This window comes from Cebus imitator, unplaced genomic scaffold (genome assembly GCF_001604975.1).
Source record: "Cebus imitator isolate Cc_AM_T3 unplaced genomic scaffold, Cebus_imitator-1.0 Scaffold289, whole genome shotgun sequence".
NCBI classification, from domain to species: domain Eukaryota; kingdom Metazoa; phylum Chordata; class Mammalia; order Primates; family Cebidae; genus Cebus; species Cebus imitator.
This window is the reverse complement of record NW_016107604.1, coordinates 2,551,793-2,567,070: the sequence shown is the minus strand read 5'-3', so window position 1 is coordinate 2,567,070 and position 15,278 is coordinate 2,551,793. Positions and strand designations below refer to the sequence as shown.

At 37.9% G+C, this 15,278-nt stretch overlaps 1 pseudogene across 1 annotated transcript; it reads left to right on the top strand.

Moving 5' to 3' along the window:
- Positions 1–12,775: 12,775 nt before the first annotated feature.
- On the top strand, positions 12,776–13,656 carry LOC108285072 (annotated as a pseudogene). The gene has a single exon (XR_001817438.2). The product of XR_001817438.2 is annotated as a eukaryotic translation initiation factor 3 subunit J-like (transcript).
- The last annotated feature ends 1,622 nt before the right edge of the window (positions 13,657–15,278 follow it).

Genomic DNA, 15,278 nt, shown 5'->3' with positions numbered 1-15,278 from the left:
GGGTAAGAATTCACCAACCAAGTATCTACTGCCTGTAGGAGACTCACATAATATATAAGGACTCACATAAACTTAAGGTAAATGGGTGGAAAAAGACATTCCATGCAAATAGACACCAAAAGCAAGGAGGAGTAACTATTGCTTATATCAGACAAAACAAATATTAAAGCAACAACAGTTAAAAAAGACACAGAGGGACATTATATAATGATAAAAGGCCATGTCAAACAGGAATGTATCACAATCCTAAAAACATATGCACTTAACATTGGAGCTACCAAGTTTATAAAACAATTACTACTAGACCTAAGAAATGAGATAGACAGCAACACAATAAGAATGGGGGGTCTTCAATACTCCACTGACAGCCTTAGGCCATCAAGACAAAGTCAACAAAGAAACAATGGATTTAAACTATACCCTAGAACTAATGGACTTAACAGGTATTTATAGAACATTCTACCCAACAACTGCAGAATATATATTCTATTCATTACTGCATGGAACTTTCCCCAAGGTAGACCATATGATAGGCCACAAAACAAGTCTCAATAAATTTAAGAAAATTGAAATTATATCAAGTACTCTCTCAGGCCACAGTGGAATAAAATTAGAAATCAACTCCAAAAGGAACCTTCAAAAACATGCAATGCATGGAAATTAAATAACCTGCTCCTGAATAATTATTGGGTCAACAATGAAATCAAGTTGAAAATTTAAAAAATGTTTTAAACTGGGCCAGGCACTGGGGCTCATGCCTGTAATCTCAGCACTTTAGGAGGCCAAGATGGGCAGATCACTTGAGTCAGGAGTTCAAGACCAGCCTGGTCAACATGGTGAAACTCTGTCTCTACTAAAAATACAAAAATTAGCTAGTCATGGTGGTGTGCAACTGTAGTCCCAGTTAGGAGGCTGAGGGAGGAGACTCATTTGAACCCAGGAGATGGAAGCTGCAGTGAGCCAAGATCACACCACCACACTCTAGTATGGGCAAGAGAGTGAGACTCCATCTCAAAAAAAGGAAAAAACAAAAAACATTCATTGAACTGAATATTAGTGGCATAACCTATCAAAACCTCTGGGATACAGCAAAGGCAGTGCTAAGAGGAAAGTTCATAGCCTTAAATGCCTACAGCAGAAAGTCTAACAGAGCACAAATAGATAATCTAAGGTCACACCTCAAAGGAGCTAGAGAAATGAGAACAAAACAAACCCAAACCTACCAGAAGAAAAGAAATAACCAACATCAGAGCAGAACTAACTGAAATTGAAATAACAATAACAAAAAAAACAATACAAAAGATAAATGAAACAAAAGCCTGGTTCTTTCAAAAGGTAAATGAAAACGATAGACCATTAGCAATACTAACCAAGAAAAGAGAGAAGATCCAAAGAAATTAGAAACAAAATGGGAGATATTACAACCAACACCACAGAAATACAAACAATCATTCAAGGCTACTATGAACACCTTTATGCACATAAAGTATAAAACCTAGAGGAGATGGATAAATTCCCGTTAATATATAATTCTCCTAGAATAAATGAGGAAGAATTAGAAACCCTGAACAGACAAATAACAAGCAGTGAGATTGAAATGGTAATTTTAAAAAGTCCAGGACCAGACGGATACACAGCTGAATTATACTAGTCATTCAAAGAAGAATTGTTACCACTCCCACTGACACTATTTCACAAGATAGAGAAAGAGGGAACCCTCCCTAAATCATTCTATGAAGCCAGTATCATCCTAATACCAAAACCAAGAAAGGACATAACAAGGAAACTACAGACCAATATTCCTGATGAACATAGATGCAAAAATCCATAACAAAATTCTAGCTAACTGAATCCAACAGCATATCAAAAGATAATCCACAATGATCAAGCGGGTTTCATACCAGGGATGCAGAGATGCTTTAACATACACAAGTCAATAAATGTGATACACCACATAAACAGAGTAATTAAAAACAAAAATCACATGATTATCTCAATAGACACAGAAAAAGCATTTGACAAAACCCAGCATTCCTTTATGATTAAAACCCTCAGCAAAATTGGTGTACAAGGGACATATACCTCAATGATATAAAAACCATCCATGACAAACCCACAGTCAACATAATATGAAGTGGAAAAAAGTTGAAAGCATTCCCTCTGAGAACTGGAATAAGACAAAGATGCCCACTCTCACCCCTTACATGCAACATAGTATTGGAAGTCCTAGCCAGAGCAATCAGATAAGGGAAAGAAATAAAGGGCAACCAAATTAGTAAAGAAGTCAAACTGTTGCTGTTCACCAGTGATTTTATTGTATGCCTAGAAAACCCTAAAGACTGCTTCAAAAAGCTCCTAGAACTGATAAATGAATTCAGCAAAGTTTTAGCATACAAAATTAATGTTCACAAATCAGTAGCTCTGCTATACACCAACAGTGACCAAACTGAGAATCAAATTAAGAACTCAACCCCTTTAACAATAGCTCTACAAAGAATAATGTACTTAGGAATATATCTAACCAAAGAGGTGAAAGACCTCTACAAGGAAAACTACAAAACACTGCTAAAAGGAATCAGAGATGACAAATAAATGGAAACACATCCCATGCTCATGGATGCATAGAATCAATATTGTGAAAATGGCCACACTAACAAAAGCAATCTGCAAAATTCAATGTAATTCCCATCAAAATATCATAATCATTCTTCATAGAACTAGAAAAAAAAATCTTAAAATTCACATGGAACCGAAAAAGAGCCTGCATAGCCAAAGCAAGACTAAGCAAAAAGAACAAATCTGGAGGCATCACATTACCTGACTTCAAACTATACTATAAGGCCATAGTCACCAAAAGAATATGGCACTGGTAAAAAATTGGCACATAGACCAATGGAACAGAATAAAGAACACAAAAATAAAGCCAAATACAGCCAACTTATCTTTAACAAAGCAAACAACAACATGGAGTCGAGAAAGGACACCATGTTCAACAAATGGCGCTGGGATAATTGGCAAGCCATTTATAAGAGAATGAAACTGGATCCACATCTCTCACATTATTCAAAAATCATCTCGAGATGGATCAAGGACTTAAATCTAACATCTGTAACTATAAAAATTCTAGAAGATAACATTGGAAAAACCCTTGTAGACACTGGCTTAGACAAAGACTTCATGACCAAGAACCCAAAAGCAAATGCAACAAAAACAAAGATATAAGCAGGTCTTAACTAAATGAAAGAGCTTCTGCACAGCAAAAGGAATAATAGCAGAGTTAAAAGACAACCCACAGAGTGGGAGAAAATGTTCAAAATCTACACATCTGACAGAGGACTAATGTCCAGAATCTACAAGGCGCTCAAACAAATTAGCAAGAACAAAAAGAAAAACAACCCCATCAAAAAGTGGGCTAAGGACATGAATACACAATTCTCAAAAGAAGATTCTCTACTTTCTCTTGCTCCTTTCCTGCTCTTGTTACCAGCAGAAGGTATCCGAGTTACCAGCGGCAAATCCGTACAGGTCTGCAGCAACCTCAATTCTTGCCTCCTTGAAGAAAGAATTTGACCAACAGGTAGAAAAAGAGACCAAGGCAAATTTCAGAGCAGGAGTGGAGGTTTACTTAAAAAGGAAGAGGAAAAAAAGGAAAGTATGCTTGGAAGAGATCTAAGTGGCTACTGGAAGAACAAGTGGTGTTTAACCTTGATCCTAGGACTTTATAGGCTGGCCCCTTTCCCACGATTCTTCCCTTAGTGTGGGCTGGCTGCATGCTCAGTGGCCTCCTTACCCTTGGGAAGTGAGCATGCACAGTATGTTTAGAAAGTTGATCACATACCTAACTGAGGCTTTCTTCCCTTTTCCAGTGGTGTGCTCTCAGAAGGTCGTACTCTGCCATTTTGTCTCTTAATGCACATGCCTGGGAAGTTGCATCTTCCTGACACCTGCATTCAATTAACACTTTAGTGCAACAGGTGTGGACCATCAGAAAAATGGCCTCTCTCTGGCACCAGTTGCCAATTTATCATTTTCAGAGAGGCAATGTGATAATTGCCAAACCATCAGCAGATGTTCCCTGTGGGTGGGGGAGGAGCCCTCTCCTGCCCAGCTCATGCTTATCTACTTGTAACAGTATCGCTATGTGATTTGCAAACTCCCCCTTTGCCTTCCACTATAATTGTAAGCTTCCAAAGGCCTCCCCAGGAGCAGATGCCGCTATGCTTCCTCTACATTAGCTGTAGAACTAGGAACCAATTAAGCCTCTTTTCTTTATAAATTACCCAGTCTCAGGTATTTCTTTATAGCAAGGTGAGAATGGACTAATACAATGGGCATCTCCATGTACTGACTGCTCGTCCTCACATAACCACTAAAAGGAAGATAAAAAGCCCAAGATGGAAGCCATAGTCTTTTAAAACCTCATCTCTGAAGTGATATGCCAACACTTCTCCTATATTCTATTTGTTATACTGAATAAATGTTATACAGTTTTGGAGGGAACTACACAAGGTTGTGAATACCAGTATGAACCCCAAATATCTGAGACAGATCTCAGTCAATTTAGGAAGTTTATTTTGCCAAAGTTAAGGACAACCTCAGGAGGTCCTAATGACATGTGCCCAAGGTGGTTGGGGAAAAGCAGGATTTTATACATTTTAGAGAAACATGAGACATCAATTAATATATGTAAGATGTACATTGGTTCAGTCCTGAAAAATTGGATGACTCAAAGCAGGGAGCGGGCTTCAAGGTCATAGGTAGATAAAAACACAAATGGCTGCTTTCTGTTGACTTTTTGATTAGCCTTACCAAAAGATGCAATCAGATATGCATTTATCTCAGTGAGCAGAGGGATGACTTTGACTTCTGTCTGTCCTTTGGCAATAAAGAAATTCCTTGTGAGGGAGGTATTTAACCTTGTTATTTTGGCAGCTTTTTTTTTTTTTTTTTAGAAATAGAATGGGATGCAAATTTGCCCTAAGCAGCTCCCAAGTCGACTTATCCCTTTGGCTTAGGGATTTTGGGGGTCCCAAGATTTCTGTTCCTTTCATATCAGGATGTAGATATCACTGGTGGCCATTCTGTGGGTGACCATCACTCATTCCTTCTCATCTTGAGGACATAGTAAAACTGTTTCTCTGAATTCACATCATCAAGGTGGAAAAAGATAGTAAAGTCAGCTATTGAGAAATGTCTGCCAGAATCTTGAGTTGGCTACTATTACTGGAAGCTTGGTTAACATCTCTGTAGCTGATAATGCACCTGATATTCAAAATGCATGATGTTTAAGGAATTAGCTGTGGTATTACCTCTAAACATGAAATAGGAAACTGCTTTATTGGCTTCCCTGGTTACAAAGGCATGGTTACCTTGGTAGAGGACAGAATGGGCATGTGAAAGGGAAAAGGCCCAGTTACGATGTGTATGCATGCGTCCACATGCACACATATGTGTGAGTACTTCCATGATAAACATTTGACAGATATGGGATATTTGGCTGAGAATTAACATTTGAACTAAGGTCTTCTCTCCTCTAAACCCACTAATATAAAACACAACTGTTATGCTCTTTTATAGGTCTTGTATTAACATCCAGTTTAATGTAATGTAGCCTAAAATGTCCATGAGATATCACATAACAATTTAGACAGTTTAGATAGCTCTTATGCCCTAGTTCATGCTTTATTCTTTGCTTAAAATTCTGTATCCACTCCCAAATTGAGGATCCCTTTTCTCTCTGTTGAAATCTTATTCATGTGTCACCTTCACTATGATTTTTCTGGTTTTCCTAAAATCAACACTAATTACCACTGCTTTTTGGTACTTATTCATATCTGTTATATATATGGGACTCCAATAGATGGAGCATTCATTCAGGGAGAGGAGGCAGTACATCTTGTTTCTATAAATGACCCTGTGCATCCAGAAGACTCCTTCTTGAACACAGCAAGTTCTCAGAGGGGGGGAAAAAAAAAAAAAAAAAAAAAAAGCTGATTCTGTTTATTAACAAAGCTCCCTTCAGGGAAGAGAGTGCAAGGTGGTGAAAATACTCAAGATATGTTGTGATTAGAATATATATCTTATACATTTAATAACCAAATATTCAGTGACATCACAATAATCATGTCAAGTGACATTAACCATATTTGTTTCACATTTATCAATATCAGAACATTATTTTCCAATAAAAAAAAATTTTAGGTACAGTACTCATCATAATTAAAGGGGAAGACTTAAGATTTACACTGGTGTTAATATACCCAAGAACTGACATCTCACTAAAAATCTTTTAAATTTTATAAGAATTAAAAAGTAGTTGTCCTATAGCAAATAATAAAACAGAGTCATGTTCTGAATCTTTTGTCATAACAGGAGAATTATCTGGAACAAAATGTCTTTCCAATTCCAAATTCAGTTAAAGTCCACAGATTTACTCCATATTTCTTAGGGGTAAACATACTGTTTCTCTCTTCCGTATAATTTCCCCTCTGTTAGGCAACCTATGATCAGCAGAAATCCTGAACTTCGGTAAGTAGTAGAGCAACGACACCATAAGGAAGGATTTTTAGTGCTTGAGACAACAAATCCTGGCAATGTTTACCTGTTTGTGTTATCTAGAGTACTGTTATTTACAGTTCCTTCTGTTTTGCAAAAGAAGAAGGAAAAATTAGCTCTACCAGTCCCAGGGCCTTGAAAACAATGGAGTTGTGTTTTCACATCAGTCAGGGACTTCACAACAGTAAGAAGGACCCTCTTAAGTTGCCCGATGGCCCCCCAAACAGCCATAGGTTTCCAAATGTGTGTACTATGGATTTAGTCTAAATCAGAAAAGTCCCGGCATGAGTGGTATCTGCAGTCTATAGAAAGGAATCAAAAAAGCTGAGAAACAAGACAGGGAACAGGGGACAACACTAATAAATTGAGTCTAAGATCGAGCCAGTGAATACCAGGCACCGAACCATATGTTTGGCAAAGAAGATATAGGTGTTGCATCTATTTGAAGAAGAATACAACAGATGAGAAGTGTGGAAATAAAACAAGTACTTTGGGAATTGTTCCCTAAAAAAAATGCATACAGGAGCTACAAATCAGCCTGGTGTAAGACAAATGAAATAAACACCTAAGAGAAGACTGGATTCAAAACAGGAAATATCACTAAGGTGTGAGTTTAAAAACATTCTCTCCCCTATCATTCATAATTTCTTGAACTTTAAAAAGAGCCAACTCTGAACTAGTGATAGCCTCTAGAGCAATTAAAATTCCAGGATAATTTAAATCCAGAAATTGTGAGCTGATGGCAATCAAAACCAACTACAGGAATGCACTAAAAAATCTAATTAGAGAATGTTGCTGAATTACATTATTGGGGCTCAGAAAATTATACCCCAAAAATTCAGCCCTTTGGCATGCTAAACACTTTGAACTAAAATAGGATTGTCTCAGAAATAAGCCTCATAACTAAGGTCTCCCTCTGTCTTTCTCTCACTACCATGTCTCTTTGATGCTTTCTTTTCCCAAGCACAGGAAGAAACTGTCTCTGGAACTTCCTTTTCTGACGAAGGAAACTTTTCCAAAAGAAATTCAGTTGTCGTAAGACTCCCTCTCTAGGACTCTAGGAATCTCATCAAATAACCAGAAAAGATTTACTTCTGAAGAATAGAACAGACTAAAAATCATCACCTGCCCAGATTGTTCTATTCTTCTGAGGGCAGCTCTGAAAGACTGCCTGGGAGACTTTATTTGCATAATAAGACAACCTTTGTTCCTAGTGAAGTTCCATCCCTGCCTTCTTGCTACTTCCCCCAGGGCTTGAGAAATTTCTCCCAGGCTGCTGCTCTTTGGGTTCATTCATTTAACCTAAAAATAATTTACTACCCCTCCAAAATTATCAATAGTGCCTCCCAACTTTTTTCTCCCTCTGAGAAAGGTATTTGGTATTTAAGCCGCAACCATATGGCCCTTCTTTGAGTTTCATGTTTTCAGGACTCCCATTTCCATATGCACCTTAGTATATTTGCATGCATTTTTCTCTCATTAATCTGTCTATTGTCAGTCATTTTCAACAAAGCTTCCGTGGGTAGAGAGAAAGCTTTCTCTCAGTTTCTACAATGTTATGTAAAAAATATTACAAGGATACAAAGAAGTAAGTTGAAATGAAAGGTTTTCAGTGTTCTCTCCTAAATTAAAGGTTCTTCTCCTCTAACCCACTACCTTATAAAACATAATAAAGCTCCAAGAACTCAAAACCTTTATTCAAATAATATGTAGAAAGTATCTAATGTTTTTATTGGAAGGTAAATATGAGCATATGGACACATTAAAAAATCTCAGTTACAAAACTTCAGCCTCCTTATTACTGGCTTGTCTTTAATGTGCCCCTCTGGCCTATGACCCAGCCTCTTATTTCCTCATCTTTGATCTACCAATACTATTTTTCCCCTCTATTTTCGTCCCTATTTCTTTATCCTCAGGTCTACTCACCTTTCGCAGAACTTTCTACCATTTCTTCTTCCTGTGACTTCTTGGATCAAATTCTAACACATCCTTATATTTTTCTACAATATCATTTAACTAAAAATCACAGCCCTCAAGCAAATATCTTCTTGATAAGCTACTCCATCTTTCACAGCAAAGAGATACAGATAAAAAAACTGTTCCATGCTATTTTCTTCCACCCTTGCTTGAACACTCTGTTTTGAAACATATCTTGTTTCATACCATCTTTCTCCCATCTGCATTGCTGTTGTTTCAGCGCTTCCAGATCTCTGTTACTGAGTAGTTTATTGCTAAAATCACCTGAAAGGATTACCCAAAAGAATCCTTAATGACTTAGTCTTACAGTCGCTTTCTAATTCCAGCATCCCTCATAGTCACTCCATCTTAAACCCCATTATTTTCAAGTCTTGACTCTCCTACCCACTTTCAGCATATAACCTCAAATTCTCCTTAAATTGGAAAAAAGAATCAGGGCATTTTTTCCTTTCCTTCTCTCTGAAAAGATACAGTACTCCACGGCTTCCTTTCATAGGCTTTCCCATTTACATGTGTTCTTAATGCCATGTCTTAGAAACCCTTGTCATAGATACCCTTGTTCTCATTTTCACTGATCCCTAAAATGTTTCTACCACCAATCTCATGTATACTCAAAACTTCTCTAAAAACATTTCCTGGGGTTTGCTAGCTCACTAAGTTTCTGATCTTTTCCTTTCTTCTTTCACTGTTAAATTCCTTAAGGAGCAGTCTCTTCTGCTTTCTTTATGACTTCTTAATATTTTTTACCTCATTATCTAAGTATTACTCTTACCCCTTCCTAAATATACTCACTCGATTTTCATAATTGTCCTCCTAGAGATGAGATCTAGTAGTCCTTTATGGCTCTTGCTTCTCCTTAAACTCTGTAGAATTTGACTAAGTTGGCTACATTCTTTTTGAATCTTTCTCTGTGAAACTGTAAGTCTTAACGACAATTTCATATTCTCTTATACTACTTTGCTTTCCTTTTTTGTATGCCTTTCTAAAGTTCTCATTCCCTTGGTGTTCTGAGCTTTCAAAACATTTTATGCATGTTGATGACATCAGAATTTCCAATGCTAGCTACTACTTGCTCCTGAATCCTAAAATCAGAGTGAAAGATTACTATTAGATAATGCCTCCTAAATATTCTTCTAGCAGCTAAAGTACAAAATAATTAGAACAGAACTCATGAAAATAGTTTCTCTTTCTAGCCACGAAGGATTAGCTGATGTCAGACTAAATCTCCCAATGAGAACAAATACAAAAGCTATTTCGATACAAAAACAATTGCTTGAAGGAATTTCAAGAGCCAGAAGTTGAAGGATCATTATGCTAGAAAGAAGGAAAATACATTGAGATGTAGCTGCCATCACACTTCATCCTCCTTTGAGGTTTTGCAAAAACAAAGCAAGCATGGTTGTCAGGATTCAAAAAAGCTGCTAAAAGGATTGTATTAGTTCATTTTTACACTGCTGATAAAGACATACCCAAGGCTGGGCAATTTACAAAAGAAAGAGGGTTAATGGACTTACAGTTCCATGTGGCTGGGAAGGCCTCACAATCATGGTAGGAGGTGAAAGGCATGTCTCACATGGAGGCAGACAAGAAGAGGGCTTGTGCAGGGAAACTCTCCTTTTTAAAACCATTAGATCTTGTGAGACTTATTCACTATCATGAGAACAGCACGGCAAAGACCTGCCCCCATGATTCGACTACTTTCCACCAGGTCCCTCCCACAACACATGGGAATTCAAGATGAGAACTGTGTGGGGACACAGCCAAACCATATCATTCTGCCTCTGCCCCTGCTCCTCCCAAATCTCATGCCCTCACATTCCAAAACAATCTTGCCTTCCCAACAGTCCCCCAAAGACTTTACTCATTTAAGCATTAACTCAAAACTCCACAGTCTAAAGTCTCCTCTGGGACAAGGCCAGTCCCTTCTGCCTATGAGCCTGTAAAATCAAAAGCAAGTTAGTTACTTCCTAGATATAATGGGGGTACAGGCATTGAGTAAATACAGCCATTCCAAATGGGAGAAACTGGCCTAAACAAAGGGACTACAGGCCCCATGCAAGTCTAAAATCCAGCAGGACAGTCAAATCTTAAAGTTCCAAAATGATCTCCTTTGATTCCATGTCTCACACTTAGGTCATGCTGCTGCAAGAGGTGAGCTCCCACAGCCTTAGGCGGCTCTGCCTCTGTGGCTTTGCAGGGTACAGCCCTCCTCCTGACTGCTTTCACAGGCTGGCGTTGAGTGTCTGTGGCTTTTCCAGGTGCATGGTGCAAGCTGTCAGTGCATATACCATTCTGGGGTCTGGAGGATGGTGGCCCTCTTCTCACAGCTCCACCAGGCGATGCCCCAGTAGGGACTACGTTGGGGCTCTAATCCCACATTTCCCTTCTGCACTGCCCTAGCAGAGGTTATCCATGAGGGCCCTGCCCCTGCAGCAAATTTCTGCCTGGGCATCCAAGCATTTCCACATATTCTCTGAAATCTAGGCAGAGGTTTCCAAACCTCAATTCTTGACTTCTGTGCACCCACAGGCTCAGCACCACATGGAAGCTGCCAAGGCTTGGGGCTTCCACCCTCTAAAGCAACAGCCTGAGCTGTACCTTGGCACCTTTAAGTCATAGCTGGAGCAGCTGGGATGAGGGTACAAAGTCTCTAGACTGCACACAGCACTATTTTTTCCAACTAAACCTTTGAGCCAGTGATGGGAGGGGCTGCCGCCAAGATCTCTGACATGCCCTGGAGACATTTTTCCCATTGTCTTGAGTAATTAACATTCAGCTTATTACTTATGCAAATTTCTACAGCCAGTTTGAATTTCTCCTCAGAAAATGGGATTTTCTTTTCTATCACATTGTCAGGCTGCAAAATTTCCAAACTTTTAGGCTCTGTTTCCTTTTTAAAACTAAATGCTTTTAACAGCACCCAAGTCACATCCTGAATGCTTTGCTGCTTAGAAATTTCTGCCAGATACCCTAAATCGTCTCTCTCAAACTCAAAGTTCCACAAATCTCTAGGGCAAGGGCAAAATGCTGTCAGTTTCTTTACTAAAACAAAACAAGAGTTACCTTTGCTCCAATTTCCAACAGGTTCCTCATCTCCATCTGAGACCACCTTAGCCCGGATTTCATTGTCCATATCATTATTAGCATTTTGGTCAAAGCCATTCAACAAGTCTCTAGGGAGTTCCAAACTTTCACACATTTTCCTGTCTTATTCTGAGCCCTCCAAACTGTTCCAACCTCTGTCTGTTACCCAGTTCCAAAGTTGCTTCCACATTTTTGGGTATCTTTTCAGCAGCACTCTACTCTACTGGTACCAAGTTACTATATTTATCTGTTTTCACACTGCTGATAAAGACACACCTGAGACTGGGAAATTTACAAAAGAAAGAGGTTGAATGGACTTACAGTTCCATGTGGTTGGGGAGGCCTCACAATCATGGCAGAAGGTGAAAGGCACATCTCACATGGTGGCAGACAAGAGAATAGAGTTTGTGTGGGGGAACTGCTCTTTTAAAACTATTAGATCTCATGAGACTTATTCCCTATGTACTATTCAAGAGAAAAGCACAAGAAAGACCTGCCCTCATGATTCAACTACCTCCTACCAGGTCTCTCTGACAACACATGGGAATCCAAAATGAGATCTGGGTGGGGACACAGCCAAACCATATCAAGGATAAAATCTGGAAGTCAAGGCCACCATAGAAAAAGTGTTCTAGTAAATATTCCAGATTTCAATTAATGGTCCAGAATGACTATACCTTATAATAACAGTAAAGTTGAAATAGAGGAGTTTCAACTAGAACAAGGCAATCTGCATAGCTCCATCTTTTATCAGAAGAAAACTAATTTTTCCCTGGAGGAAAATTATATTATCCTGAGACTCTACAAATTTTCATACACAATGTTCCACATTCAACCAAACATTAAAAGTCATGGTAGGAAACAGAATCAAATGACCAAAAAGCAAAGAAAAATAAATAAATAAAGACAGAACCAGAAATGATTCAAAAATTGAAGTTATAATACATGGACTTTAAAACTTTATAAATATGATTAAGTCATTTAAGAAAGTAGATGAAAAACAGAAATTTCTCCTCACAGAGCTGAAATTTATTTTAAATGAATCAGATAAAAACTCCAGAATGTGAGTCCCAGCCTGCTCCGCGCTGGCCAACGAGAGCAAACCCACTGACTCGCCTCTGTGGCGCTAACTCCTCGCTAGCTCTCCCCCTCGCACACGCTCACACCCGGCTCAAGATGGCGGCGTCGGGGGACTCCAACTCCTGGGAGGCGGACGCATTCTCCATGGAAGACCCAGTGCGGAAGGTTGGGGGTGGCGGCACTGCCGGCCGGGACTGCCAAGAAGGTGAGGAAGAAGACAAGGACGTCAAGAATAACTGAGATGACGATGATGATGAAAAAAAAGAGGAAGCAGAAGTAAAACCAGAGATAAAAATTTCAGAAAAGAAAAAAACAGCAGAGAAGATAAAAGAGAAAGAACGGCAAGAGAAGAAAAGGCAAGAAGAAATTAAAAAGAAGTTAGAAGAACCTGAAGAGCCTAAAGTGCTAACACCAGAAGAACAATTAGCAGATAAACTGTGGCTAAAGAAATTACAGGAAGAGTCAGACCTTGAATTAGCAAAGGAAACTTTTGGTATTAATAATACAATTTTTGGAATAGATGCTATAAACCCATCTTCAAGAGATGACTTTACAGAGTTTGGAAAGTTACTAAAAGATAAAATTACACAATATGAAAAGTCACTATATTATGCCAGCTTTTTGGAAGTCTTAGTTTGAAATGTGTGTATTTCGTTGGAAATTGATGACTTGAAAAAGATTACCAATTCACTGACTGTGCTTTGCAGTGAAAAACAGAAGCAAGAAAAGCAAAGCAAAGCCAAAACGAAGAAAAGTGTGGTTCCTGGAGGGGGATTAAAAGCCACCATGAAAGATGATCTGGCGGATTATGGTGGTTATGATGGAGGATATGTACAAGACTATGAAGACTTCATGTGACATTTTATCTTTTCCTGGTGTCATCTTTATGTTGCCCACAATCCCTTGAACATGTAACACAACTTACTTTCCTTTCAGTTCTGCCAAATGCTACCATCAGAAGTGCAGTGTCTTTTGTGCTGGTTATTTAGCCCCTCAAGCTTAGGTGCTAATGTGCAAATGAGGAACTTGGATCTTGCTGCCAAGGGGTTAAAATTGGGAACTTCAGTTGCTACTAAATCATAGTTCAAAACAAACCCAATAATGTTGTCATTGTTGCTATCTGATTTCATAGCAGCTGTCACTAAATTGGAAACAAATGGTTACAATATGACCAAAAAAATTGTGTAGTATTAACCAGCACCATTCGGTAATACAGCCTTAACCATACCTCCTTGAACTACTTCATAACTTGTCAAGAAAAGCAGTTTGCAGCAAGGGCATGTGGTGTGCACCTACTATTTAAATTGCTTTGTCTTAAAATTGAACATGAGGATACTAAAAATACATTTTGAAGAAGACTGCTTATCTCAGAGTGAAGATACTGCGGCTGAAAAGCACTGGTTTGATATAAAATTAAAATGACCAAAACCCTCCAGCTTTGAACCTAAAGAAGGTAAACCTCTCCATTACTGCATTACATGTTGTGGACTCTCTTCAGTGCAAAGACTATTTATCAGGCTATTTCTACTGACGAAGTGCTTTAGATGGGGGAGGGGAAATCTTTACTTGTTTTTATTTGCCTGATTTAAGTGTCTGAGAAACCTATATTTGTTCTCTTAGGCTGCAACGGAACAATTTTACCAGGGTTTTGGCATTTCCTTTCCTTTATAAAACATGCTCAGCAAACTGCACCAGTTAACTACAGTCTAGTAAATTGTTATGTTAACAATTATGACATCTGCAATGTTTTATAAAGCAACTATTTTAATAAAATCACTATTGTGAGGAATTAAATTTTGTGTTACCTCCTAAGAGATATTTTTTTGAGAGTATAGAACACAGCTCTTGGGAGTAGTTCTCTTTTTCTATTAAAGCTTAATAAATGCTTGACATAGTTACAGCTTTAAAAAAAAAAAAAAATCCAGAATGGAACATATAACATGAAATAAAAGCTATCTTAAATGTAATCAATAGTAAATTAGCACAATCGAAGAATGGAGTAGTGACCTGCAAGGTGGTTGGTGGAAAATGTGCACATTGAAATACAGAGAGACAAATGTTAGAAATGAGAAAGCATATAAGAGATAGATGGAATGTGGGAAATGGCCTATCATATGTATAATTTGTGTTTCTAGATGACTGGAAAGAGAATGCAGTAGAAGTAATATTTGAAGAGATGCAACTTAATAAGTTTTGCAAACTTTATTATCATAAAGTTCTATGAACCCAAACTATAATTACAAAGAAAATCACATATAGGCATAAAATCATTAAAATGATGACAACTAAAGACAAAAAGAAAAAAATTTTAAGCATACAAAGAAAAAAATTACATTTTTCCTCCAAATGAACTGTCAGCCAGATTCTGAAGAGATACAGTGGAACCCAGAAAATAGTAAAACAATATATTTGAAATGCTAATATAAAACTGCCAACTTTGAATTTTATACTCAGTGAAAGTATCCTTCAAAAATAAAGAGAAAATAAAAACATTTTCAGGAAAACAAAAATGATTGAATTCTTTTTTTTAAATATTTTAAATTACAGTGTATTAAATAAATATTAGCTTTGAATTCTTTTTT